The following is a 26,641-nucleotide window of genomic DNA, read 5'->3' on the forward strand; positions in this document are numbered from 1 at the left end:
CATCTGTGAATAGTATCAGAGCACTCTGAAAAAAATATGGAGTTAGGTACTTTAGTGACAAGATAACCCTCTCCCCTCTGTTAAAGTTTTTGTCTTGGGTCTTTGTCTCAGTTGTGGACATCTCAGATATTCCCTGTCCTAAGCCATCACTTCGCTACATCCAACCAATGTTCTACAGCTCAACACACCTCTGGAAGCTCATTAAGCCATGACAGCTCATTTGCTGCATTCACATACCTAAGCTTTGAAGATACTGTTTCAAAGAAAAGAATTTTTTTTTTTTTTTTCTGTCTTATTTTCTGAGTCCTAAATTGCTGCTGGACAGTTCTAACTGCTTTTAATAATGAATAATTTCTGTTCAAGAAAACTCAACATTTGACCATCAAATTTTGACAGTGTTCTTAAGCCACTACCTCAGCATTTTTGCAATTCAGAAATTATGTTTTCAGGTTAAATTCCTGTTTGAAATGGAATCTAGTTTAAGCTCTCCTCCCAGTTAGCAAACCTCTCCCTCCATTCTGGTAGAGCTCAGTACGAAACAGGAACACTTGGCTACCAAGAGTAGACTCTTTGCAGGACTGATTCTTCTGTGCTGCCTATATGCAGTAAAAGTTGACAACTGACAGCCACATGGATACCGGCCAATGGCCTTATAGCAAGTGCTTTCCAAGGAAAATAAAGATCACAGCTCTTGGTCTATGGTGGATTTCTCAAATACTGTCTCTGATATTATGTTTGATAATGCTTAGGGGTAGAAAAAATATATAAATTAGGTCTCTTTCCTGGCAGAAACAGTACAGCAGCATCTGAGTTATAACACAACAGCACTATGCCACTTAAATCATGGTTTTAAGAGGTTGCTGATCAACCTCAGAAACTTATATTCCACCCTTCTTTTGCTCCTGAAACATCTGAGCTCCTCATAATCTTTGACAAATTGAAGATAATAGCATGGCTTTCTATAAATTCTCCCCATTTTATAGATTAAAATATGAGTGACAGTGAAACTAAGGGCCTAATTTTTCAGCCATGGCAGAGGACACCTAGTCCACCTCCTTGAACGGAGGCCGTTTCAGTTTTTATCAAACTGTTACAGCTGCTCTTACACAGACCCATGCTCAGACAACCTCCCCCATGGATGGAAATACTCCCAGCTTCCAAGATAGCCTATACCAGTCCTAACCCATTAGATTTTGGAGACTCATCCCTCTCTGCCTCACTACAATTCATACCCATAACTTTTTGCATTGGATATGGAAAATTGATATTTCCTGTCTCCAGCAATATTTTAAACATTTAAGTTCTCATATATCTCATATATGCTCTCTAAACTAAACAACTCAGCTCTTTCAATCATCATATTTTCTAGTTTCTTAGGTTTTGGTTGTTTTTTACTATCTCCCATTATTTCATGTCCTCCTTGCTTCCTGGGGCCCATATGTGAACAGCCGAGACCTTTTCATTATTACAGAGACAGAGGGGTTTATTATTCAGTAGTCCTGTACACATATCCCTGGATTTTATTTTTTTTCTAATAGTAGTCTGAAATTTCCTCCTGTGATTCTTTGCAAACTCTTCATCCAGCTGTCCCCAGCTTGAATAGAAGTAATTGCTTGTTCCAAAATGTAAGAGATGATGTCTAATTTTTCCAGATTGTTTGTACTTTCAATCAAAGTGTCTCTCAAACCAGTTTCCATTCTGACACAGCATCACTGAGGACTTCAGATTTGTTCCAGCTTCTCCAGCCTTCATGCTCATTCTAGCTTCTCCATTCTCATTTCAGTTTCTCCAGTAAATATCCAGAAATGCAAATTGTCTGACCCATCTTTTCACTTCTTTTTGCTGACTCAAGTAGAGCAATGTTTTTTTGGTCTTTCAAAGCCTTCTGGCCTCTCTCCTATGCTCCATGCAAAGGGAAGGTGCTAACAGCTGAAAACTGATATTGTTCCTGCTGAATACATGAATATGCTCAAATAAATTTCAGCAGGACCTCTCAGTATTTAAAATGCTTAAGTGCTTCATGGCTCATATTCTATTTTTATAACTATCTACAGGATAATTTTAAGATAATTTAATGCTAAAGTGACCATTTAGAGATATAAGATGGTTTTTAGAAACTACACATAATCAAGTATCTTTCTAGAATACTAAAAAGCCTTGAAAATTCCACGAGAACCCAAAAGGACCTTACAAACATAATTTAGGACTTAGAACCTGTGGGGTGGACAACAAAAAGAATTAAATGTCATATGCCCTGTCCCTATCCAGACCTAGCTGTAGGAATCTGCCTTTAGGTGCCAAAATTATGTTCACGGGCTGGCCTAGGCAGGACAGGCAGACCAGTGATGACCATGGAATAAATCACCATTCTCTCAAGTCCAATGCAACCTGGGAAGTTTTGTACTATTTTCTCCCAGAGGGTTGTGATTTCTATGAACCTTTTGAGCATAAACATTGCCTGAGTCAGGTAAAATGCAATTTTTTTCTTAGCTTACAGTAAATCTAACTAGATACAAGAGGACAGGAGCAGCATGGATACCTAACAGTTTGGTAAATTTGATTCTGTCCTAACCTGTCCTCACCATCAACCCTCGCCACAAAGGAGCATATGTCTTAAAGCTGGGAGAAAGGAAGAGTTATGATGTCATTTTTTCCAGCTAGAGATTCAAGGTAAAGAGCGATTAAGGTCCATTGACATAATTTAATATGCTGCTTAAAAAAAGTATTTTTTTTCCCAAAGCCATGATATAGCTATGTAGAAGAGCTGACTTTCAACAAATATCTCTGAAAAACAAGCGAGGGATGTCACTGCAATGTCACCAACCGTCTTTTTCTGCATGCAGCCCTATTTAAGTGATTGAAAACAGAGGCTCAGTTTTGATGTGTTTGAGATGCAATGGAAGTGGAATTTCACTTCTCCCCCTTTTATTCATTATGGAGTTTACTGCAGGAAAAATGAAACATGTAATAAATATCAAATCACCTCAGCTGATTTATATATTTTACACACATTCAGCAGAAACTGGCACTGTGCGAACACCCGCTTCCTGAGATGGCACAATTTTATTTCTGCATGAACAGAACTGTCATATACAAACATAGAGTCATAGAACAGTTAGGGCTGGAAAGGACCTTCCAACCACCCTGACATGGGCAAGGACACCTCCCACTAAACAATGTCACCCAAGGCTCTGTCCAACCAAGCCTTCAACACCACCAGGGATGGAGCATTCACAGCTTCCTTGGGAAAAGCATTCCAGTGCCTCACCACCCTCACAGTAAAGGACTTCTTCCTTATATCCAACCTAACTTCCCGTTTAAGTTTTAACCCGTTACCCCTTGTCCTGTCACTACAGTCCCTAATGAAGAGTCCCTCCCCAGCACCTGGGTTGGAGTCCAGGTAGATGACGTCAACTGCTCTACCCCTGTCCATCAGTTCTGTAGCCCCATCATGGAAGGCCACCAAATTGGTCAGGCAAGGTTTCCCCTTAGTGAAGCCATGCTGGCTGTCACCAAGCACCTTGTTGTTTTTCATGCGCCTTAGCATGCCTTCCAGGAGAATCTGCTCCAAGATTTTGCCAGGCACAGAGGTGAGACTGACTGGTCTGTAATTCCCCGGGTCATCCATTTTCCCCTTCTTGAAAATGGGGGTTATATTTCCCTTTTTCCAGTCATTGGGAACTTCACCTGGCTGCCATGATTTCTCAAATATGATGGACAGCGGCTTAGCAACTTCATTTGCCAGCTCCTTCAGGACCCACAGATGGATTTCATCATGTTCCATGGACTTGTTCACGTTCAGGTTCTTAAGATGGTCTTGAACCAGATCCTCTCCTACAGTGGTCCTAGAGTCTTCATTCTCACAGTCCCTGCAGCTGCCTTCCAAGACTTGGGTGGTGTGGTCATAGCCTTTGCCAATGAAGACCGAGGCAAAGAAGCTATTAAGAACCTCAGCCTTCTCCAAATCCAGGGAAGCTAGTTCTGAAAGCTTCCTGAGGGGGCCTGCACTGTCCCTATTCTGTCTTTTATTCTTAATGTACCTATAGGATCTTTTCCTGTTGTCTTTCACATCCCTAGGCAAGTTTAGTTCTAACTGGGCCTTAGCTTTCCTAACCTGGTCCCTAGCTTCCCGGACAACATCAATGTGTTCTTCCCAGAATATGTTAGATTATGTTTATTAGAATATGTTTCTTGTTCTATAAGGAATATATTCTTATTTATTTTCTTAAGTTAAATGAAATGTGACCCAATGAATCAAATGTCAGTTTATTTGTCAGTGTTTCAGGTGTACAGTCATAGCACTTCAACAGCTTACAGCTCTTTTGCTCAGCTGTAGCTTATTGTCTCAACAGGATAGAGGCCTGGGAAACTCTAAAGATCTTCAGTATTTAATAATGACAAAAATGGAGCTGATCTGCGTTTAGCTTCTTGCATACCTATGGCAAATATTACAATGAAAATAAAAAACTGGATGGTCAGATTAAAGTTTTTCCAGCTGATCCTCTGTATCTTTAGTAGCTGTCACTGTTAACATCAACTCAGTATCTGGTTTTGCTCCCTGTTTTAAAGGAGCGTTTAATATCTGGGAAATATTTGCAGGTCTTAATAGCCTACAACTCTCAGTGAGTGAACCATGCACTGCTTTTGTTAGTTCGATGGCAGATTTCACTAGCAGATTTAACAGGAGAGCAATGGGTAGAATGCAGGATATTGAGGTCCTACCCCATGTTCTGAACATTGTATGTCAAGGAAGGAAGATGAAAGAAAATTGAAAGAACTCATAGGAGAGAAATAGAAGTGTTTAGCCATCTAGCAAGCATGAACTACTCAGACAGGTAAAGGGATACAGACAGATACAGGGAATGGATAGGGTGAAGATGACAACATAGGTAAAATTGGTTTAAATTTGAGAACAATCTATTTTTCTCCATCAGTTGAAGAAGAAATTAAATTATTACCTCCAAGATTTCATTTATCTTTTAGAGAAACATCTTTAACTGTAAATCCAACGAAGGAGGGAGCTGAGGAGCTTTCTCTGGTGAACACTTGCAAGACATGAGATGAACAGTCTGCCCTGGCAACAGAGCACAAATAATGAATATTTTCCCTCACTGCTGAGCTTTGATGTACCCAGTCATCTTAGCTTCCTTCTTACATTTCTGTGATTTACACTACTGAATGAATTTGTTGATCTCAGGCTATACAAAGGAGCCCTGGAGGCTCCAGCTGGAGGTTTTATTTATTACTAGCTACACAAATGCAAACCAGGAATCAATTCCTGCACAGAAAAGCTCTCTTTGCAAACCTGTGAATTGTTTTAAAAGAAGCTAAATAGTCATCTGAGTTTCCCTGCTCATTGTGTCTTCTCAAATCTCTTTTATTGTCCAGAGCAATCATTCGGGGGGGGGGGGGGGGGGGAAGCTGAGAATAAAAGCAAACAAACTTTTTCTTTGTCAGGATTTGCAGTTATCCAACAGTCTTCTAGGGAGATTTTCATGCACAGAATTTCCCTCTGTGTGTGCTGTTAGACCAATCTCAGTGTGCAAAGTAAGTCCATAGCCTCAGAAGTGCAATGTGCTTATTGCATACCTGGGAGAAATCTGTGCATAGCATTCATAGCAGGTTGAACAGAACAGGACATGTGAGAGCACCCATACAGATGTTATAAAGCTCACATAGTCTATCTGCACAGTTTATCTGAGATGCAATAATTCAGTGCTTTCAACTTAATCCAATTGATTTCCACTATTGATATCAATATCAGAACTTGAAACAGAAATTAGGTCTCCTTGTGGCTAATATAATGTCTGAGCTGCAAGATTATCTGCCTTCTTCCAAGAGACTTAACTATGTTAAACTCACTGGGATTTTATAAAATTAAAAAACAGGGTTGTGGTACAAGTCAGCCTGATGATAAATGCTGGTTCTTCCTTAATTCCTGTTGTAAATGTCATGACACTGCACTGGATAATGCAAAGCACCATGGGTCTCTCACTCTTGCCCTTAGAACAATGATGAATGAATTAGAAAGGTGTCCAAACTTTTGCTGAAAAGGGTTTCTAAAATAAACTTTTATGTATTGGCTCAACAATTTTGAACACATTTCTCAGAAGTGACATTTGAACTCTCAAAAAACCCTCAAACATGGTTACCTACAGCTATGATAGGTAGAGGAAGTCTCAAACACCCGTGACACTAATTTCCAAACAGTATTCCTGAGATAATCTGCAGAATAACTCATATCTGATTTCATAAACCACAAATCAAAAGTCATACACAATGTTCAATGAATGCACGTAGGACTGGCACAACTCTTGGATAAAATGTCTGCCACTATGTAATAAAGTGAAAATTACCCTTTTCAATCTCTCTCCAATGAGATGAAATAGGCTTCCCTATTGTCAAGCCAATAATAAATTTAGGGTTTGCATCTCAAAGTACAGAGAAATCTTTCAATTTCTACTTCAGAATAAAAGGTGGCCTTTGATGAACCGTAAAAGCCACCATAATGTACCATTTACCCCATTCCTCAAGTAGGATTGGAAAAGGAACAGAATGTAACCACCCATTTGTGTTGCACTTGCACCCACATGAAATATATCTTTTAAATGAAGTAGCCAAAGAGCTGCTATTTTGATGCACGGAAATGTGGTGTCAGAAACAATTTCAGACAGGACATTTTAAGCATAGCTTGTGTCTAAACAGCCACTCCAGCTGTACTGGAAATGGCCCTTGAAACATTTTGTTTGAGCAACAAGAACATAGTGTGAATTTGACTCAGCGGAAAACCCTTAAAGTCGGGTTTTATTTTTTACAAAGTAGAAGAGACTGAGGACTTCCATTTCATTGACTAATGGAAAAAGCTCCAACTTTCCTCCAAAAATAATAATTTCAGGGCAGAAACTGAGCAAATAAACACTGTGAGTAACTGAAGACAAAGAAATTCCGTTTAACACTCCAGTCTTCAATTGGGTGTTAAATATGCAGGTCCATTGAAAGCCAAATTTTTTTGAAAGTGTTACCATTTTCAGGCATTTGTTCAGGTTTTGGGGGCCTCTTTAGACTCTCTTCAACCACAGAAACCTATGCAACTCAGAAGCTTCAGAGTTTCAGGACTTGAAATAACTTTTGGGGCAAAAGGAGTTTCTGAAAATGCTTACGATCCAGTGAAATTTAGAAGGAATGTTGATAGAACCATAGAATCATACACTGGCTAGGGTTGGAAAGGCCCTTAAGGTCATCTAGTTCCAACCCCCCTGCCATGGGCAGGGACACCTCACACTAAACCATGTTACTCAAGGCTCGGTCCAGCCAGCCTTGAGCATTGCCAGGAATGGAGCATTCACAATTTCCTTGGGCAACCCATTCCAGGGTCTCACCACCCTAACAGAAAAGAATTTCTTCCTTTTATCCAATCTAAACTTCCCCTGCTTAAGTGTGAAACCATTACCCCTTGTCCTATTACTAATGAAGAGTCCCTAATGAAGAGTCCGTCCCCAGCATCCCTATAAGCCCCCTTCAGATACTTGAAGGCTACTATGAAGTCTCCATGCAGCCTTCTCTTCTCCACACTGAACAGCCCCAACTTTCTCAGCCTGTCTTCATACGGGAGGTGCTCCAGTCCCCTGATCATCCTCGTGGCCCTCCTCTGGACTTATTCCAACAGTTCCATGTCCTTTTTATGCTGAGGACACCAGAACTGTACACAATCTGAATCTCTGCCCAGCCTGCAGCTGTGCCTGGGATTGCTCCAACCCAGGTGTAGGACCTTGCATTTCTCATGGTTAAACTTCATAAGGCTGGCATCAGCCCACCTCACAAGCATGTCAAGGTCCCTCTGGATGGCATTCCTTCCCTCCAGCGTATCAACCGAACCACACAGCTTGGTGTCATCGGCAAACTTGCTGAGGGCGCACTCAATCCCACTGTCCATGTCAGCAACAAAGATGTTGAACAGGACTGGTCCCAACACCGATCCCTGAGGGACACCACTCGTTACTGGTCTCCAGCCAAACATTGAGCCATTGACCACAACTCTTTGCGTGCAGCCGTCCAGCCAGTTCTTTATCCACCGAGTGGTCCATCCATCAAATTGATGTCTCTCCAATTTAGAGGCAAGGATATCATGCGTTACAGTGCTGAATGCTTTACACAAGTCCAGGTAGATGACATCAACTGCTCTACCCCTGTCCATCAGTTCTGTGCCCCATCATAGAAGGCCACCAAATTGGTCAGGCAAGGTTTCCCCTTAGTGAAGCCATGCTGGCTGTCACCAAGTACCTTGTTGATTTTCATGTGCCTTAGCATGCCTTCCAGGAGAATCTGCTCCAAGATTTTTCCAAGCACAGAGGTGAGACTGACTGGTCTGTAATTCCCCGGGTCATCCATTTTCCCCTTCTTGAAAAGGGGGGTTATATTTCCCTTTTTCCAGTCATTGGGAACTTCACCTGGCTGCCATGATTTTTCAAATATGATGGACAGCGGCTTCACAACTTCATTTGCCAGCTCCTTCAGGACCCGCAGATGGATTTCATCAGGTCCCATGGACTTGTGCACGTTCAGATTTTTAAGATGGTCTTGAACCAGATCCTCTCCTACAGCGGGCCCAAGATCTTCATTCTCACAGTCCCTGTGTCTGCCTTCCAAGACTTGGGTGTTTTGGTCAGAGCTTTTGCCAGTGAAGACCGATATCTCAAAAGGTGTTGAAAAACACTTTAATCTGGTAGTTCCCTTTTCTCCAATGACCTGAGCACAGAAACTAGTGTTCCACTCACACAGAACAGGGAAATCTTCTTGCATTGGCATATGATTGAAACAGAATTAATTTACATGGGAAAGACAGACACAGGAGAAGAGCAAAACTGACCTACTAGTTAAAAAATTAATTGTACGCATGTCTCTTTTTCACAAGACTATGAGGTTTAAGATGCATATCCTTTCACACTAGGCTGTTCAAACCACTGAAGTGGTGCACACCTTCACAGGCATATATATTTATGTACTTTGGGTTTAAACATTTACCATCTTAGGATACACGAATACTATTCCTCAAAGTAAGTTAAAGCCCATGGTTTTAGAATGAAAAATTAGTGTTCAAAATGGGATTTGAACTAGTTTAATGGAATCATTTGAAATTTACACTTTTAATTAACCTCTGTCAATCTCCAGGACTAAAACGCCTTGTGTTTCAGTGATGGCTGAACAACTACTTGCTTATCTTACTCTGCTCGATCCTCTTACCAAATTCACCCTGGATGAATGGTCCCTGGGTGTGAGGAGCCACTATGGAGCACTCCATCCCTTTTCTGCCTTCCTGTGATGTATGGCCAGTAGACTTGGGACAGTACTTGAGAAAATCTCTGACTCTTTCATGAGGTTTATAAGCAAGACTAGCTCCAACTAGGCCAGAGCAGAGGGAACTATAGCTGTTCTTGTATCTTTACATCCTAATCACCAGAGGCGCTCAGGAACTCATAGATTATTTAACCTGAATTTATCCTTATAGTCTGCAAACTATGTGTGACATTAGTTTGAAGACCTTCCTAAAGTAATCAGCATATTGTTTTGAAAAATACCTCACTGGATTACCCATTTCCAGCAATGCATGTATTTATATGTTCCCCAATACCCAGCCAGTGGTCCCATTGGTTAATTTACTCTCATCAGGCATGTATTTTATTTCTACTTTTAATTTGTCTAATTTCAGCTTCCAGCCACTAGACCATGTTACATATGGGCCTGAAAGACTCAAGGGCCCATTATCTTAATTTCTATTCCCGTGTCGGTACTTACTTGTTATGATCAAGTCATCTTTTAATCTCTTTTTAAATTACCCATATTGTGCTCCTGCAGTCTGTCGCTACCAGGGCATATCATCCCACATACTAAACATTTGTTTGGTTCCAGTATGAGCCTTATTTAACCTATTAACCTTCTCCTGGAGCTGTGAACAGAGAACATAATGCGATAATCTCATTACACTTGAAGCAGCACTAGGTACAAAGCAACAGAAACCCTTTGCTCTTCCTCAGTAGTTCTTTGCATTTGCATCCAAATATTTCATCTTCTATTTGGACTGGAACATTGCACAGAGAGGTCTTGTCCACCTGATTATCTGCCACCAACTTTTCAGATCACTGCTTCTGCAACAAAGTTCTCCAAGGATCTATCAGTTTTTGCAAAGCATTATGAAATCAAAAGCTACTACTTTTTTTCCTCTCATTTAGCATCTAACATAAAATATGCTTTATTGTAGGATTGTCTTTTTTATTTTTGTCAAACAGATTATCATTAATAGTGTGTAGTTGCAAGGTTTTCTGACATTTTCCAATGGAGACCCTGGACAGAGAGCCATTGCAGACGCTGGGCTAGAAAGAGTAAAATTAAGCCAACTTGCACTCAATGCTTATGAGCCATGTCCCCATTATTTTGTTTTCTGTTATTCTCATTTAGCTCCATAAATGGATTTAGCCTTAAATGATGAGTTCAAAGAGAAGAAAATAAATATATGTTGTTGGATTTTTTTTTAATGAGACATTCATTACTGTAGCTTGTGAGCTGGCAAAATCCAGGCACTAATACACTCTATCTACAAAACTGCTGGCTGAAAACAGCCTACAGAAGCACTGTTTGTAATCAGTGATTGTTAGTATATTTGCATGACTTTCTGCTTATAATGTGGTACTGCTGCTTATTGCAAAGCAAAAGAGAAATATTAATTCGGTGCTGCGAATAAAAATGAGCTTGGAGAAAAACAAGAAAAGCATGTTCCTGTCCAGAATCCGAATTTTTAAATGTCATCGCTGTGGCTGCCAACCTGCTTCTCCGCTTCCTGCCAACTGAAAGATTTTTCAAGGTTTTTCCACAAGAATGCATTGTTTCAGCCTCAGAGGCTCTCTGAAATGTCCCTTCTATAGAGGGAACAAACTTCTGTCTCCCTGTATTTTTCCCTGGACTTGGCTCTTCTTCCTCCTTACATCTGCCAAGAGGTTAGTCATCTTCTTAACATAAATTATCTGCTCTGCTAAGAATCTTGGTAGCATGGGGACAGAAATTTAATGTGCTCCTGCAGGTAGAATTCTTTACAATCTTTTTTTGGACTTTATCACTGTAGAAGTACTTTGGGCCTGGACAGAGAAGGGAAAGAAATGACTTATCACAGCTTCATAGAAGTATCAGTGTCAGCCAGGCTGAAGTAATTATCCAGCACGTGTACCCTTCTGCCACCACGATGTTTGGGCAGAGCTTGTTCAATGCAAACACCTGCCCGATCACTTGCTCGGCTGCAGAAACATGGTGTTTTGCGATTGTTTGTTCATATCCATTTTTGCTTTCTCTCCTGGGCATACAGTCAATGCGTTCCTCCACTTTTCAGCTCTGGAATTTGCTGCAAAACCGCTCCCTCAGCAGTCCCACACCATTTTGCTACAATGTTTTATTTCCGTAGAGTGCTTTAAGCCCTCATGGTTTTAGCAGGTATCTCAAAACAAAGAGGGCTTCTCACCCATTCGTGATTGTTGCTGCTCTTCAGAAACATTGTTTTTACCTCCCCACACTTGCTCTTTTTTGACAGCTTTTAACTCTGCTTTTTCAGAGGACTAGTTAATTTACAAGTTGAGCTTTTTTTGCCCCAAATCCCTGCTCTAGCTCAACTCGGTTATAGATGCAGTACAGGTTACAGGGTGAATATCTGTGACCCAGAGGGTGCCTGAGGGCAGGCTGGATATTCTTTAGGCCTGACCTTCATGACTCCACCAGTCAATTACAGTTAACGATGTCAATTTTTCTTCTGTGGCCACTTCAAGCTCTCCAGACAACTTCTTTTATCTTCTGGATTTTGTATTTACCTTAAAGGTAAGTACAGTGTGTCTATAAGGACCACCATTTATAATATATTCCTGGATACTCTTAGATCTTCATCCTACGTATGTTCATAGGTAACAAAACAGGATCTAATAGGAAAAGCAGGTTGTTATTTGCTGCAGATCTCTATTCTCAGGCATATTTATACTGCTTGAAATGACATAATTATGGCATTTTCTTCATCACTGTCTGCAATGGCAGACTGTGGCAAAGTTGTGTTTCCCCAGGCTGCATGAACAAGGCCCTGGAAGGAGAGCTCCGTGTTACTGCCTTCACTCCCAGGATACAACCTGGGACAGGAAACAGACCCTCCCTTGTAAAATGGTCAGGCTGCCTCTTCAAACTGTGTGGGTTTGTATACGTATTTGGAATTCCGCTCTTTATTTTGTGCTCTGGCAATGGAACTCTTAGTGGTAAGACCGAAATAGCCACGGCTAGTTTACCCAAATGTATTCTCATGAAAACTTTGTCTTTTACCTAAAGCAGCAGTTTAACCTTAATGGCTTCATGCCTCCATTCACCATATCCCTGAATGGATGATGTTGGTGGCACCTCTGAAAGATCATTCCATGCAACTGCCTTGCTCAGAGCAGTCAGCTAGAGCAAGTTCCTTGGGGCTGCGTCCAGTCACATCCTGAGTATCTTCAAGAATGGAGGCTCCACAGCATCTCTGAGCAACCTGCTCTGGTGTTTGATCACCCTCACATTTAAAACCTTTCTGTTTTTTTTTTTTTCAATTTCAATCGAATTTATTGTATTTCAGTCTTTGCCCACTGCCTCTCATCCTGTCAGTGGGTACCTGCACTATCTTTTTCACAACCTCCCATCAGGAAGTTATACACATGGATAGGATCCCCCTGCGCCTTCTCTTCTCCAGGCTGAATAGTCCCAGTTCTATCAGCCTCTCCCTGAATGATGCCTCAGATGCTTCATCATCTTCTCATTCTCGTACTGGGAAGATGAAAACAGAAACAAGAAATCCATATGTATATCACCAGTGCTGTCTTTTGCATGTTTGCAAATGCACATAGATATGCATTTTTTATGTTGCTGTTTGTTTATCTCACCAACAAATTTTCAGACATTTTGAGCAGGATTAAGATCAGTTTGATTCCTTAATTTCTGCTTTTGAGAAGACTTCTAAACCTTAGAATTTGAGTGTGTTTCAACCTTGTATTACTATGTTTAGTTATTATCACTGGCAGCTGTCATGGTTTAAGCCCAGCCAGTAACTCGGAACTGTGCAGGTTCTTGCTGGGCTTAAACCACAACAACAGCAGACACCTCTGTGCTACACTCATTGTGAACTCCCAGCAAAGGGACACACGCTTTGCTCCTGCTCACAGTACAGGCACAGGAGATCAGGTGACAGGTGACTACATGAGAGACACAGAAAGCAGCAGTGAAATCATACTGATGAGCATTAGTGGTAGTGACAACAAACCAGCTGTCTCCCTGCTACACCGCCTTAATTTGTACATCACAGGTGGGCTGGGTTGAGGTTCACAGTCTGACAGCTGGAAATACAGTCACTTGAGAAGATGTGAGAGTTCATGCAGCTTAATCAAGGAAACAGAGAAACTTCTGCAAGGGAAAATCAAATGGTCCATAGCAGATGAGTTTGGGGTGGACTTGGGGTCCTTTGGAGGGGAAAAATCGTTTGCAAAGATGGTTGTTGCTTCCTGATATGGGGCAGACCATTAAAATGTAGCTAATGTGACAAAACTAAATAAGGTGAGCAGTTAGAGGCAAAACAATCTGTTCACTAACAAGCTTGGCTGGATGCTACACCACTGTGAAAAATAAGCAGTGATACAAAAGCACTGGTAAAGACCACACCAACCTGTTGGCCAAATATCCTGGGGGTCTTGTGAACATGGAGATGGTTTATCATGGTCCATGGAGATTCAGTGCTCAAACTGCAAAGTACTAGGAAACTCAGAGTGCCCCTTTGTGACAGATACTTGTATGTGTGTAAGCACTTAACGAAAGTTGCAACTCACCTCTACTAACACACTGGGAAAATTTACTCACTGTTCAAAGAAAGTAGATTTTTCATTTGTTTAGTTTAAAGATTTGTTTCTTAAGAGATATAAGCTGCTAACAAAATCTTGTAAAAAAGAAAAAAGGGTTGTATTTTGCTTCATTTTTCGTCTATTTTACAGCAGTGAATGCACAAGAAAAACACAGTGCAAGATCTGCCCTTCTTCTCCTTCGAAAGACAACTCAGTTCTACAAGATAAGAATTCCCAAAAAACACATCAGTCAGTCTGTACTCTGTGAGTACAGAGCTGCTCATATAGTAAATATAGTGGACAGTAAGAGCTGTTCATTTTACCAATGACCAGATCAAAGTGCCACATCTAAAAATATAATGACTAAGGAAACAATAGAGAAAAAAAAAAAAAAAAGATAGTCACATGTTCACTGAATTAATTAAAATGTTTGAACAGTGAAATACAGGATTGTCAGCGCTGGGGTGAAAGGTGCATTGGTTGGACAAAGACATCTGAAGAGGAAACTGCAGTTATCTCATTGTCTTCTCCAACTGGAAATGGAGCCCCCAAGATGATGAAAACGTGTAAGGGGTTACCCAGACAAAATCCAAAATAACAGATTTCATGTACCTCTGGCTTAACATATTTTATTCTTTGTTATTGAGAGGCTTCTTTATAGCTATTTCACTTGGCAGCTGCCATGTCCTGGAAGAAAATGAAATAAGACTGTAACTGGGTGGCAAAGAAGGCAGGTGAAATTTAGTCTGGGAATGGTAGGGTAGGGCAGTTTCACCTGACAGCACAGAAGGGAAAAACACATCTGCAAAGCAATGCAGTCCTGAAGAACTAAACATGAGCTCAGCATGCGTCACCATATATCCATCACAGCCGTAAAGCATATTAAAGCTGTTACTACATTCAATCTTTGCAGCACATCCCCTTTTTTCCCCCTCTAATCTAAAGACATAAAAGCACATCCTACATCCTTGTTCCACTTTACTGTTTCATGCTACCCATCTAGACACGACTGTTCACTTCCTTCTCGCTTCTCTCCATGCACAGACAGAGTTCAGTACCTGAGAACCAATATGCTTTATGGGGAGAGATAAAAGATATATTTAATCACATCCTTTAACTTCTCTAGAAACACACACTGACATACTCTATTAACTGTTCCTCTTCAGACGTTTTTCACAGTGTCCAATTCCTGATTCTGCGTCATTTAATTACTCTCACTTTGTTATAAGATCCTACTAAATCTCTTGGTTTATGCAATACACCATAAATAAGACCTTTTTTCTACATTGCCTGGTTGCTTTATGATTACACAGACTTGTTGAAGACGTTACATAAATTTTTATTGGACTTAATAGTCCACTACACATCTTTCTTTTGTGCTGTTTTCCCCATGAATCAGAACTGGCAATCACTGTGCAAAGTATAACACAATTCAATTACCCAGAGTATTAGCCTTCATGTGCATTACTCTTTCTTTCTTTTTTTTTTTTTTTTTGCACTGTCCTAACATCATAAACATTCATACATGAGTTATTTGGATTATTTGCAAAATAGGATTAAAACATGAGACAAGATTTATTTGGAAAATTACTCATCAGTTTACCAAGGAAGAAGGTCAGGAACTTCATTAAAATAGATTAATGTAGAACAACTGTTATCTAGTAAGACTGGAAGTCTAGAAGACCTCCTTGTTCATTGCAGAAATACCCTGCTAAAATGCATTATTTGTGAGAGCAACAAAAGCTACTTTAGAAACACTGCAGTTTCAGTCCGGAACACGACAGGAGATATATTCTTTTTAGCTACTCTAGCCATTGATAAATTAGTTCTTGCCTGAAATTGGCATTCTGTCAGTAAGCTGAAGGGGACTGCAGCAAGTGCTACAATTAGTGCTCTCCATGGAGTGAAAGCAATGACAATGTGCCTGCCTGCAAAGCTGCTGAGAATTCCTAGGCTGGTTTATTATGCAGCCTTTATGGCTTATCCACTCCACTCTAGGCTCCAGGGAATGCCCTGGATAATAATTCTGTAACTTGAGTACTTAACCTCCTTGCTTAGTTTGCAAAGCCAAGTCTTCATAAAGGAGTGACTCATGGGGAGTCCCACTTAGAGGCAGGCTGAGAAGCTTATGTTGAGCAGTATGAGCAGAATTAGTATTGCAGCAATTTAATTTCTCCTTTTCTGCCTTCCATTAACCATTTCGGATAGATAACTATCAACATCTGCCCTCTGTTCTCTGAAGCCAACTAATTTTAAACACATCAAAAGATATGAAGCATGAGAGACCTGACAAAAGATTTGCTTGTATGTGCACACATGTGTTTTACCAGAAGTGGCCTCAGAAATAGAGGCATAAAGCTCATACATTTCTGTAGGTGTAACTGAAGTAGCTCAGCTATGTTTATGTGGTGCTGCAGTCCAACAAGTGACAAATTCTAACAGGTGATAGCAGCTTCCAGAATAGTATCTGTCTTGCTACTTTGGCCTTGGCGAGCAATACAGACCACAGACTGATATTTGTTACACAGATTTATTACCGTAAGTCTTTCCTCCTTGAACTCTATACTACCAGTCTCACTTTTTCTAACCACTGAGTGTCATCTTCTTTTGAAGCACTAAATGTCATTAGGAAAAACGTAAAGGCAGGCAAAGAAAAGCCATAATCCACATAGAAGTGTAATTGTATTAGTTTTGGAAAAAAAAAAAAACAAAACACCAAACAAAAAAAAAACACAACAGAGATGAATGTACAATTCAGGCATGACCTACCTGAAGGGAGTAGAAATCTAGATCTTTACCCAAGCATTTGTGATGGCTGGGGAAAGATATAAGCTCACATTGTCCTACAGCAAAGGAAGATTTATAAAAGGCCAAGAATCTTGGAAGATGTCTAAGTCATTGGGTGAATATGCTAAAATTTGAGAGATTACTCTGCCTGAAGTAGGAATAAGGCCTGAGGCGGTGAAATGTGTAGTGAAGGGATTAACAAGTTCTGGTGCAACACCCTGATGGAGGTGCTGGACTGCTGATGGGGATGATTAGACTGTGTCAGGTGAAGGCCCAATGGCCTCTAGTGCTGCTTTGTTGGGATGGATGGAGGGAGTGACAGGAATGTTTCACGGTTCTGTTCTATCCTTGAACAAGACTCACAGCCCTTGAGCAGCCTGACAGAAACTGTCGTTGTCCCTCATTTACGTGTAATAAATATAGCAAAGTGAAAAAGTGGCTGGACCTCCAGCCCCTCATCTACTGTGACATCAACAGGTAATTTTATTACAATCTCACCTCCACTTCTCTCAAAAGGATAAATTTGGCATTTGAACTCCTTCATTCTAGAGGATGAGAATATGACCCCACTTTGCAGACAAGTCGATGGGCTAATTCCTCTCCTCCCCAAAGCATGGACACTTCTTTGGTTAGACATACACAAGTCCAGGTAGATGACATCAACTGCTCTACCCCTGTCCATCAGTTCTGTAGCCCCATCATAGAAGGCCACCAAATTGGTCAGGCAGGATTTCCCCTTAGTGAAGCCATGCTGGCTGTCACCAAGCACCTTGTTGATTTTCATGGGCCTTAGCATGCCTTCCAGGAGAATCTGCTCCAAGGTTTTTCCAGGCACAGAGGTGAGACTGACTGCTCTGTAATTCCCCGGGTCATCCATTTTCCCCTTCTTGAAAATGGGGGTTATATTTCCCTTTTCCAGTCATTGGAAACTTCCCCTGACTGCCACAATTTTTCAAATATGATGGACAGCGGCTTAGCAACTTCATTCGCCAGCTCCTTCAGGACCCACAGATGGATTTCATCAGGACCCATGGACTTGTGCACATTCAGATCTTCAAGATGGTCTTGAACGAGGTCCTCTCCTACAGTGGGCCCAAGGTCTTCATTCTCAACAGTCCCTGCATCTGCCTTCCAAGACTTGGGTGGTGTGGTCAGAGAATTTGCCAGTGAAGACCGAGGCAAAGAAGTCATTCAGAACCTCAGCCTTCTCCAAATACAGGGTAGCCAGATCTCCCAAGAGCTTCCTGAGAGGACCTACGTTTTCCTTAGTCTGTTTTTTATTTGCTATGTACCCGTAGAATCCCTTCCTGTTATCCTTAACATCCCTAGCCAAGTTTAATTCTAACTGGGCCTTAGCTTTCCTAACCTGGTTCCTAGCTTCCCAGACAACATCCCTGTACTCTTCCCTGGCTGCTTCTCCTTGCTTCCACTTATTATAAGCCTTTTTTTTCATTTGAGTTTTCCTCAGCAGCTTCTTATCCATCCAAGGAGGTCTCCCAGCCCTTCTGCTACTCTTCCTTCTTGTTGGGATGCAACACTCCTGAGCTTGTAGCAGGTGATCCTTGAATATCAACCAACAGTCTTGGGCCTCTCTGCCCTCTAGAGCTGTATCCCATGGAACCTTCCTAAGCAGGTTCCTGAAGAGGCCAAAGTCTGCTCTCTTGAAGTCCAGGGCAGTGAGCTTGCTGCACACTCTTCTCACTGTCCTGAGGATCTCAAATTCGACCATCTCATGATCGCTGCATCCAAGGCTGCCCTGGAGCATCACATTTCCAACAAGCCCTTCCCTATTGGTGAGTAGGAGGTCAAGCATGGCACCTTTCTCTTGCATACTAGCACTGTACTGAAATATTGCTTGGATTCCCATGTCTTAAAAATAGGCATTTTTATTTCATTTTGTTTTGAAGTCTTTATGTAAGTTCAAGCCCTCAGAAATAGAGGAACTAAGACACAAACACTATTAGTGGCTAGGCTGTACATTCACATATTTGTTGCATTCCAAGGAAGCACAGAAGGAGCTGTAATTAAACTCCTCCATTCCTTCCACCCTTCCACTTTCCCAGTGTCATCCAAAGGTCATATTTCATAAGTTTTTTTGAAGAATTTTCATATGCTCTGAACACATGCAAAATGAGTGCTCTCTGAGGTGCTCTCCGGCCTCTCTCTGAAGCCCACAGGCTTTGTGAGTGCAGGGCATATTTTAGGTTCAAACCCCTCATACCTGTACATGCAACACTTATAGCCAGTTTTAAGGCAATTTTGTCACTTGGGAAAAACACTGGTGCTGTCCTTTTCATATATAATAAGTTCCTTTCACAAAAGCTACCAAAACAGCCCATCTCAGAGAATGCAGATATCCAGAACACATCTGTGAGGGACCACCTCCTAAAACCATCATGCCACTTAAATGTCATCTTGCTTCAGCATGGCTAATGCGCAGACCTATGCCTTGACTGTCCTTTCCACATGATGAGTGACAGCCCATAGAGTCATGGTGTAGAGGAGACAGAGCTTGACTGTTCTCAGATGTGAGCAGCAGAAGGATAAGGGAAACAGCATAAATTGCAATCTGGGGAATTGCAGTCAGATATAAATATAAGTATTATTTCTTTTTCATTGCAAATGTAGTCAGAAACTGGAACAGGGATCTGAAGTGGATGAGAAGTATTCTGGAGATACTCAAAATTTGACTGGACAAGTCCCTGAACAGCTTGACCTTACCTACAGAAACCCAGAGATCCCTTCCAGCCCCAGTTTTTCTGTGATTCTATAAACACCTCACCCCCAGAAACACGAGTTAGGTACTTGTGAATGAGAATAAGCTGGTCTCCTCCCTCATTGGGTATGGGTGCCTTGAGACTTCCAGAAAACACAGCCCATGAGTTTGCTGTGAGCATATTTAACAAATGAAACTGCATGGAAATGAGTACATAGTATCAACTTTATCTGTGTTTTGTGTGGAATCCTGGTGTACTTGCAAAGGAAGCAGGAAATCCTAATAGGAGTATTTATAATCTGAAAATGATCCCATTAGGATGAAGCTAACCAAGATAAAGTCTCACCCCTCTTCCTGCACCCTCATCTACCCCACTTGCTCAAATCATTTTATGAAATGAGTAAAGGTAAAACCTTGCCATATGCTCATCTACCACAGTACGGTGTTGTCCTGAAGGGAGGAAAAACTGAATATTCCTAACAGACTTATTTCTCCAGCCTATCAGATATTATTTTAATCACTGTGGTGAAAGTGGTTTCCCTAACAACAGTGCCTTTGTTTTACCTTTCCGTATGATGGTTACAGAGATCTGTCCATCTTGCTCTGACTAAAGATCCTGATTTTTTCAAGAGATATTTTGCTTTCTCATCTTGACATTAATAGGATCCATTCTTTGAATGTACTGATTAATATGGTAGCACACAGAAACACAAAAATTCTGAGCAGGGCTGTGCATGCTGGGCAGTACAGAGAGATATACTGAGCAAAGATATTCCCAGCCACAAAGGAATCAAAATCTCAGCACTAAGAGCATAATATGCAAATGAAGCATTGAGAAAAAAAAATAAAAAAAACAACATAATTTTGATTGCTGAGGTGAGTGGCTCGAGAGAGGACGCCTGCAAAACCGGAGCGGGGGGAGATCAGCGTCCAGGAGCCTCAGCTCAGAGCCGCGAAAGCCACCGAGGGAGCCTCAAGTCCTCGACAGGACCTGCCCAGAGCCGGCAGCTCAGCTGACGAGAGCGAGCAGCTGACTCACAGGGGGCGGAGCCAGGAGCAGCGGCACCAGCCCTGATTGGTTAAAAACCTGCCCCGGGGAGCGCGGCGAACAGGGCGGGTCGGGGCGGTTCTGGCGGGCGGGATGGTGAGCACTCGGCGTGTGAGCAGGGCCCGGCCCGGGAGCTCTGCTCTGGCTGCCCCGGCGGTGCCAGCGGAGGCACCCAGACAGAGCCGCTGAGAGGGGAGGCTGCGGTGCAGAGCTCGGGGTGCAGAGAGTGCCTGCACCGGTCTGGTGAGGGGAGGGTGCGCAACGGGCAGGGCTGCGCTCGGTGCTCCCTGGTGGAGGTCCTCCTGCAGCAGGGGCTGAGCTGCGGGATGCTGTCAATAGGCTGCGAGATGTCAGGGAAGCTGAGAGGAAGCAGGAATGCTTGCTCCAGGCCCAAACTGTGCAGGGGCCTCGAGCTTCACCTCTAGCTCATGAAGGAAAGAAGGAGGCCGTTAACCCGGGAAGCTGGGAATTAGTGACAAAAAAAATAACAACAAAAAAAAGAAAGAAAAGGACAACCAAAAGCAAGGGGCTTCCCCCTAAATCCCCTGTCCCCACACAGAACCGCGTTGCTGTCCTGCAGGGGGCTAATGAGGAAACGCACTCGAGCCAGAAACAGCCGGCTGATGCACTGCTAAAGAAGATCTCTACTGGTGCCGCTAGGAAAAAGCGGCGGATCGTAGTAGTAGGGGACTCTACACTGAAAGGGACAGAAGCACTCGTCTGTCGGCCTGACCCAGTCTCAAGGGAGGTGTGTTGCCTACCGGGGGCACGGATCAGGGATGTGGCAGAGAGGCTGCCTGCTCTGGTAAGTCCCATGGACTATTACCCACTTCTAGTGATACATGTGGGTGCTAGGGATATAGATAGTAGTAGCCTGGGGAACATAAAGAAGGACTACAGAGCCCTGGGGGAGGTGGTTAGGGGCTTTGGAGCTCAGGCTGTCTTTTCATCAATTCTCCAGGGTACAGAGGAGGATCTAAATAAAGCTAGGAGGATTGGCCAGGTTAATAACTGGTTAAAAGGGTGGTGTCATAGTCAGGGGTTTGGGTGTCTTGAACACAGGACCCAAGTTTGTAGGCCAGGTCTAGTGGGGGCTGGTGGAGCTGGTCTGATGATAAAGAAGGGAAAGAGCAGTTTTGATAGGAGGCTTGCCAGACTGGTCAAGGATGCTTTAAACTAGATGTGTTGGGGGAGGGGAGCATCATTCCATCCCAACACACCCAGGTTGCCAGCACCTATAATAAATGCTTGGAGCAATGTAGAAATATCCAGCCACTCCAGCCAATGAGCCGGCTTCAGCTGGAGCTCAGCTCAGATGCCTCTGTACAAATGCCCGTAGCATGGGGAACAAACAAGAGGAATTAGAGATGTGTGCACGTCTACGGCGGTATGATATAACAGGCATCACAGAAACATGGTGGGATGGCTCCTATGACTGGAGTGTTGGAATGGAAGGTTACAGGCTCTTTAGAAAAGACAGGCCTGGCAGGCGGGGAGGGGGAGTTGCCCTTTATGTTAGGGATAGGCTGGAGAGTATGGAACTCTGTCTGGGGACAGGTGAGCAGTCCACAGAGAGTTTGTGGGTCAGGGTTAAAGGGAATGTAGCTATGTGAGACATTACTGTGGGGATCTGTTACAGACCGCCGGATCAAGGAGAACCTGTGGATGAAGCACTCCATAGACAGATAGGAAAAGCCTCACGCTCGTAGGCCCTTGCTCTCATGGGTGACTTCAACCACCCTGACATCTGTTGGAAGGACGGTATGGCCCAGCACAAGGAATCCAGGAGGTTCCTCGATTGTGTAGAAGACAACTTCCTTCTGCAAGTAATAGAGGAGCCAACAAGGAGAAGGTGCCATGCTTGACCTCGTGCTCACCAACATGGAAGGGCTGGTTGGAAATGTGATGCTCCAGGGCAGCTTTGGATGCAGCAATCACGAGATGGTCAAATTTGAGATCCTCAGGACAGTGAGAAGAGTGTGCAGCAAGCTCACTGCCCTGGACTTCAAAAGAGCAGACTTTGACCTCTTCAGGAACCTGCTTAGGAAGGTTCTATGGGATGCAGCCCTAGAGGGCAGAGAGGCCCAAGACTGTTGGTTGATATTCAAGGATCACCTGCTACAAGCTCAGGAGTGTTGCATCCCAACTAGAAGGAAGTGCAGCAGGAGGGCCAGGAGACCTCCTTGGGTGGATAAGGAGCTCCTGAGGAAAATTCAATTGAAAAAAGAGGCTTATAATAAGTGGAAGCAAGGACAGGTGGCATGGGAAGAGTACAGGGATGTTGTTCGGGATGCTAGGAACCAGGTTAGGAAAGCTAAGGCCCAGTTAAAATTAAACTTAGCTAGAGGTATTAAAGATAACAGGAAGGGATTCTACAGGTACATAGCAAATAAAAAACAGACTAGGGAAAAAGTAGGCCCCCTCAGGAAGCTCTCAGGAGAACTGGCTACACAGGATTTGGAGAAGGCTGAGGTTCTGAATGACTTCTTTGCCTCGGTCTTCACTGGCAAATTCTCTGACCACACCACCCAAGTCTTGGAAGGCAGATGCAGGGACTGTGAGAATGAAGACCTTGGGCCCACTGTAGGAGAGGAACTGGTTTGAGACCATCTTAAAAATCTGAATGTGCACAACTCCATGGGACCTGATGAAATCCATCCGCACGTCTTGAAGGGGCTGGCAAGTGAAGTTGCTAAGCCACTGGCCATCATATTTGAGAAATCATGGCAGTCAGGTGAAGTTCCCGATGACTGGAAAAAGGGAAATATAACCCCCATTTTCAAGAAGGGGAAAATGGATGACAGACCAGTCAGTCTCACCTCTGTGCCTGGCAAAATCTTGGAGCGGGTTATCCTGGAAGGCATGCTGAGGCACATGAAAAACAACAAGGTGCTTGGTGACAGCCAGCATGGCTTCACTAAGAGGAAATCCTGCCTGACCAATTTGGTGGCCTTCTATGATGGGGCTACAGAACTGATGGACAGGGGTAGAGCAGTTGACATTATCTACCTGGACTTGTGTAAAGCATTCGACACTGTAACGCATGATATCCTTGCCTCTAAATTGGAGAGACATCAATTTGATGGATGGACCACTCAGTGGATAAAGAACTGGCTGGATGGCCGCACACAAAGAGTTGTGGTCAATGGCTCAATGTCCGGCTGGAGACCAGTAATGAGTGGTGTCCCTCAGGGATTGGTGTTGGGACCGGTCTTGTTCAACATCTTCATTGCTGACATGGACAGTGGGATTGAGTGCACCCTTAGTGAGTTTGCCTATGACACCAAGCTGTGTGGTTCAGTTGATACGCTGGAGGGAAGGAATGCCATGCAGAGGGACCTTGACACGCTTGTGAGGTGGGCTGATGCCAACCTCATGAAGTTTAACCATGAGAAATGCAAGGTCCTACACCTGGGTCGGAGCAATCCCAGGCACAGCTACAGGTTCGGCAGAGAACAGATTCAGAGCAACCCTGCGGAGAAGGACTTGGGGGTGTTGGTTGATGAGAAAAGGAACATGGGCTGGCTTCAGTGTGTGCTTGCAGCCCAGAAAGCCAACCATATCCTGGGCTACATCAAAAGGAGCATGACCAACAGGTCAAAGGAGGTGATCCTGCCCCTCTACTCTCCTCTTGTGAGGCCTCACCTGGAGTATTGTGTGCAGTTCTGGTGTCCTCAACATAAAAAGGCCATGGAACTGTTGGAACAAGTGCAGAGAAGGGCCATGAGGATGATCAGGGGTCTGGAGCACCTCTTGTGTGAAGGCAGGCTGAGAAAGTTTGGGCTGCTCAGCCTGGAGAAGAGAGGGCTGTGTGGAGACCTCATAGCAGCCTTCCAGTATCTGAAGGGGGCCTATAGGGATGCTGGGGAGGGACTCTTCATTAGAGACTGTAGTGAGAGGACAAGGGGTAACGGGTTAAAACTTAAACAGGGGAAGTTTAGGTTGGCTATAAGAAGGCAATTCTTTCCTGTGAGGGTGGTGAGGCACTGGAATAGGTTGCCCAGGGTGGTTGTGAATGTTCCACCCCTGACAGTGTTCAAGACCAGGTTGGACGAGGCCTTGGGTGACATGATTTAGTCATGCAGTTTTAAGGGTATTATGGCAAAGGCAAAGTCTGAGGAGGAGCATATGATCCTGTCCATACCCTGTTTCCACATACCAGGTTTCCCAGCTCTTCACATCATCCAGCTGAATCTATTCAGTGCCAATATCCAAAATATCCTTTCTTCTTCCTTCAAACACTCTGCATTTAGTTCACAGCCCTAAACTCCACACCCAAAGCTTAGGCTTCTCTTTCTGCAAAACCCCATTCTGATGAAATGTGGGGGTTGTCTAGGTGATGTGACATGTAAGGTACTTCAGTAGATGCAGAGAGGACCCTGTAAATTGGGGAACATTCAACATTACTGTTTACCTCTGCATTACTCGTCACCTGCTATCAAGAATGATAATTTTTTGCTATTGCAGAAGTGATCAAGCAAGTGAGAAGTCTGTTGGGTGTTAGGATGCTCAAGATACTTTCACTGTGTTAATTAGGCTAATATTCACAGCTGCTTAGATCAGAAATCATTCATGCTGTTAAACCAACTGGTTCTTACTCTGGTCATGCTGGGAGTCCAGGGTAAGTCTTCCAGGAAACAGGCTAGTCATTGAAAATCCATCTATCCTGAAGTCATTTGAGTGTTGGGTCTCACAAAATAAAAGGGAAATGCATTTCTTTTTTCTTAATAAATATATCCAGAAGGGAAAACAAAACAATACAGAAGGGAACTGAGTTATTTAAAGTAAAGAAAAATGTTGAGACAAGACCCAAAGTTGTTTCAACAGGTCAGAAGTATTTCTGGCCTAGAAATTAGCAAATGCTTTAGCTGACTTCCTGAGGGAAGTCAGTGTGCGGAGGAGGTTGAAGATGTAATTAGAAGATGAAATTTAATAAGTTTCCTGAATGAGATTATAAAACATTATTATCCCAAAATTAAGGATGTATTGGAGGGGTTGGTCTAGATTTCTATGCTATTTTAGGTCTGCTGTGTTCCATGTGTATCTTTTGGGTATGATGTGTCACTTAATTCATTATCCCCCTCTGTACAGAGTGCTTTCCCTATGCCTGTGCAGCACACTTAAATTATAAACAACAGTAATAATTTCTGAGATTCCTATTTCATTTTGCAGTTATTTATTGGCTTTTCCCATAAAAGACTGGGCTGCTGGAGCTGGGTGATAAGCTTATTAGAAACCATAGCACAATACTCTTAACACATGATTTATGTGGTTTTGGGCCACTGCTGGGTAATCAGCTTATTCTGGATTCCATCCAGCCAACTTTGCTTGTACTTTAATCAGACCAGCTGTGATCCACCTGGACCATAGGTTTCTAAAAACTTGTCTCAGTACACTGGGCCAGATTCTCAGTGCTTTAAATTAACTTCCTACCACTGGCCACAATGGAGTATATAGATTTATATCAACAACCTGTCTGTAGTCCACAAGTACAGCAGATCTAGCACCATTAATAAAAAGTGAGCAGGTAATAATTCATTTTAATTAATGGTGTTGATGGATAGTGTAATTGTTTGAATTCATCAAAAACAATATTTAGAACTTCTGCAGAAATTATGTATAAAGTATTGTTAATAAAATCAGCACAATTTAATTTAGCCCCTGAATCAGTGAAGCACTTAAACATGGACCTTCTGAAAATGCATATACATGCTCAAGTGCTTTGTTGAATCACAATTTTAAAATCATACAGCCACAAAGAAGCTAGTCTCCTTAGACTTACGACCTAAGGATTTCTGCAAGGACTTCTGCTCATCCTCTTACTATCATTTCCAGGAATGAAAAGGAGAAGTAGAAAGCAGGTATCTATAGCCAGGGCACCTTAATTGTTTCATATTATTGCCACACTCCTTGCTCTCCACAGACAGCAACTAGATGTCTTCTCATGTGGTGGCCAACCACTAAGCCCAGCTCAGACTCTGTTGTAGGTGACAGAGTCTATGGTAGGGTGCCCTATTGCTGCTACGGAGACAATAGGGTCCCTTGAAGCTTAGTGGTGTAAATTTTGATGTATGCTTGCATTTCTGGAGTGTCACAGCAAAGAATAGAGTAAAGCAGTACCTCTTAAATAATTGCAGAGAGGGTAGTTGGGTTCAAAACCCTGAAATGGGAGATCACCTCCTGCAGCTCAAAGACAAGAGCAAGGGGCAGATG

Source organism: Pezoporus flaviventris, unplaced genomic scaffold, assembly GCF_033815535.1.
Source record: "Pezoporus flaviventris isolate CSIRO_AGI_PZ_B2104156 unplaced genomic scaffold, CSIRO_AGI_Pfla_v1 ptg000035l, whole genome shotgun sequence".
NCBI classification, from domain to species: Eukaryota; Metazoa; Chordata; class Aves; order Psittaciformes; family Psittacidae; genus Pezoporus; species Pezoporus flaviventris.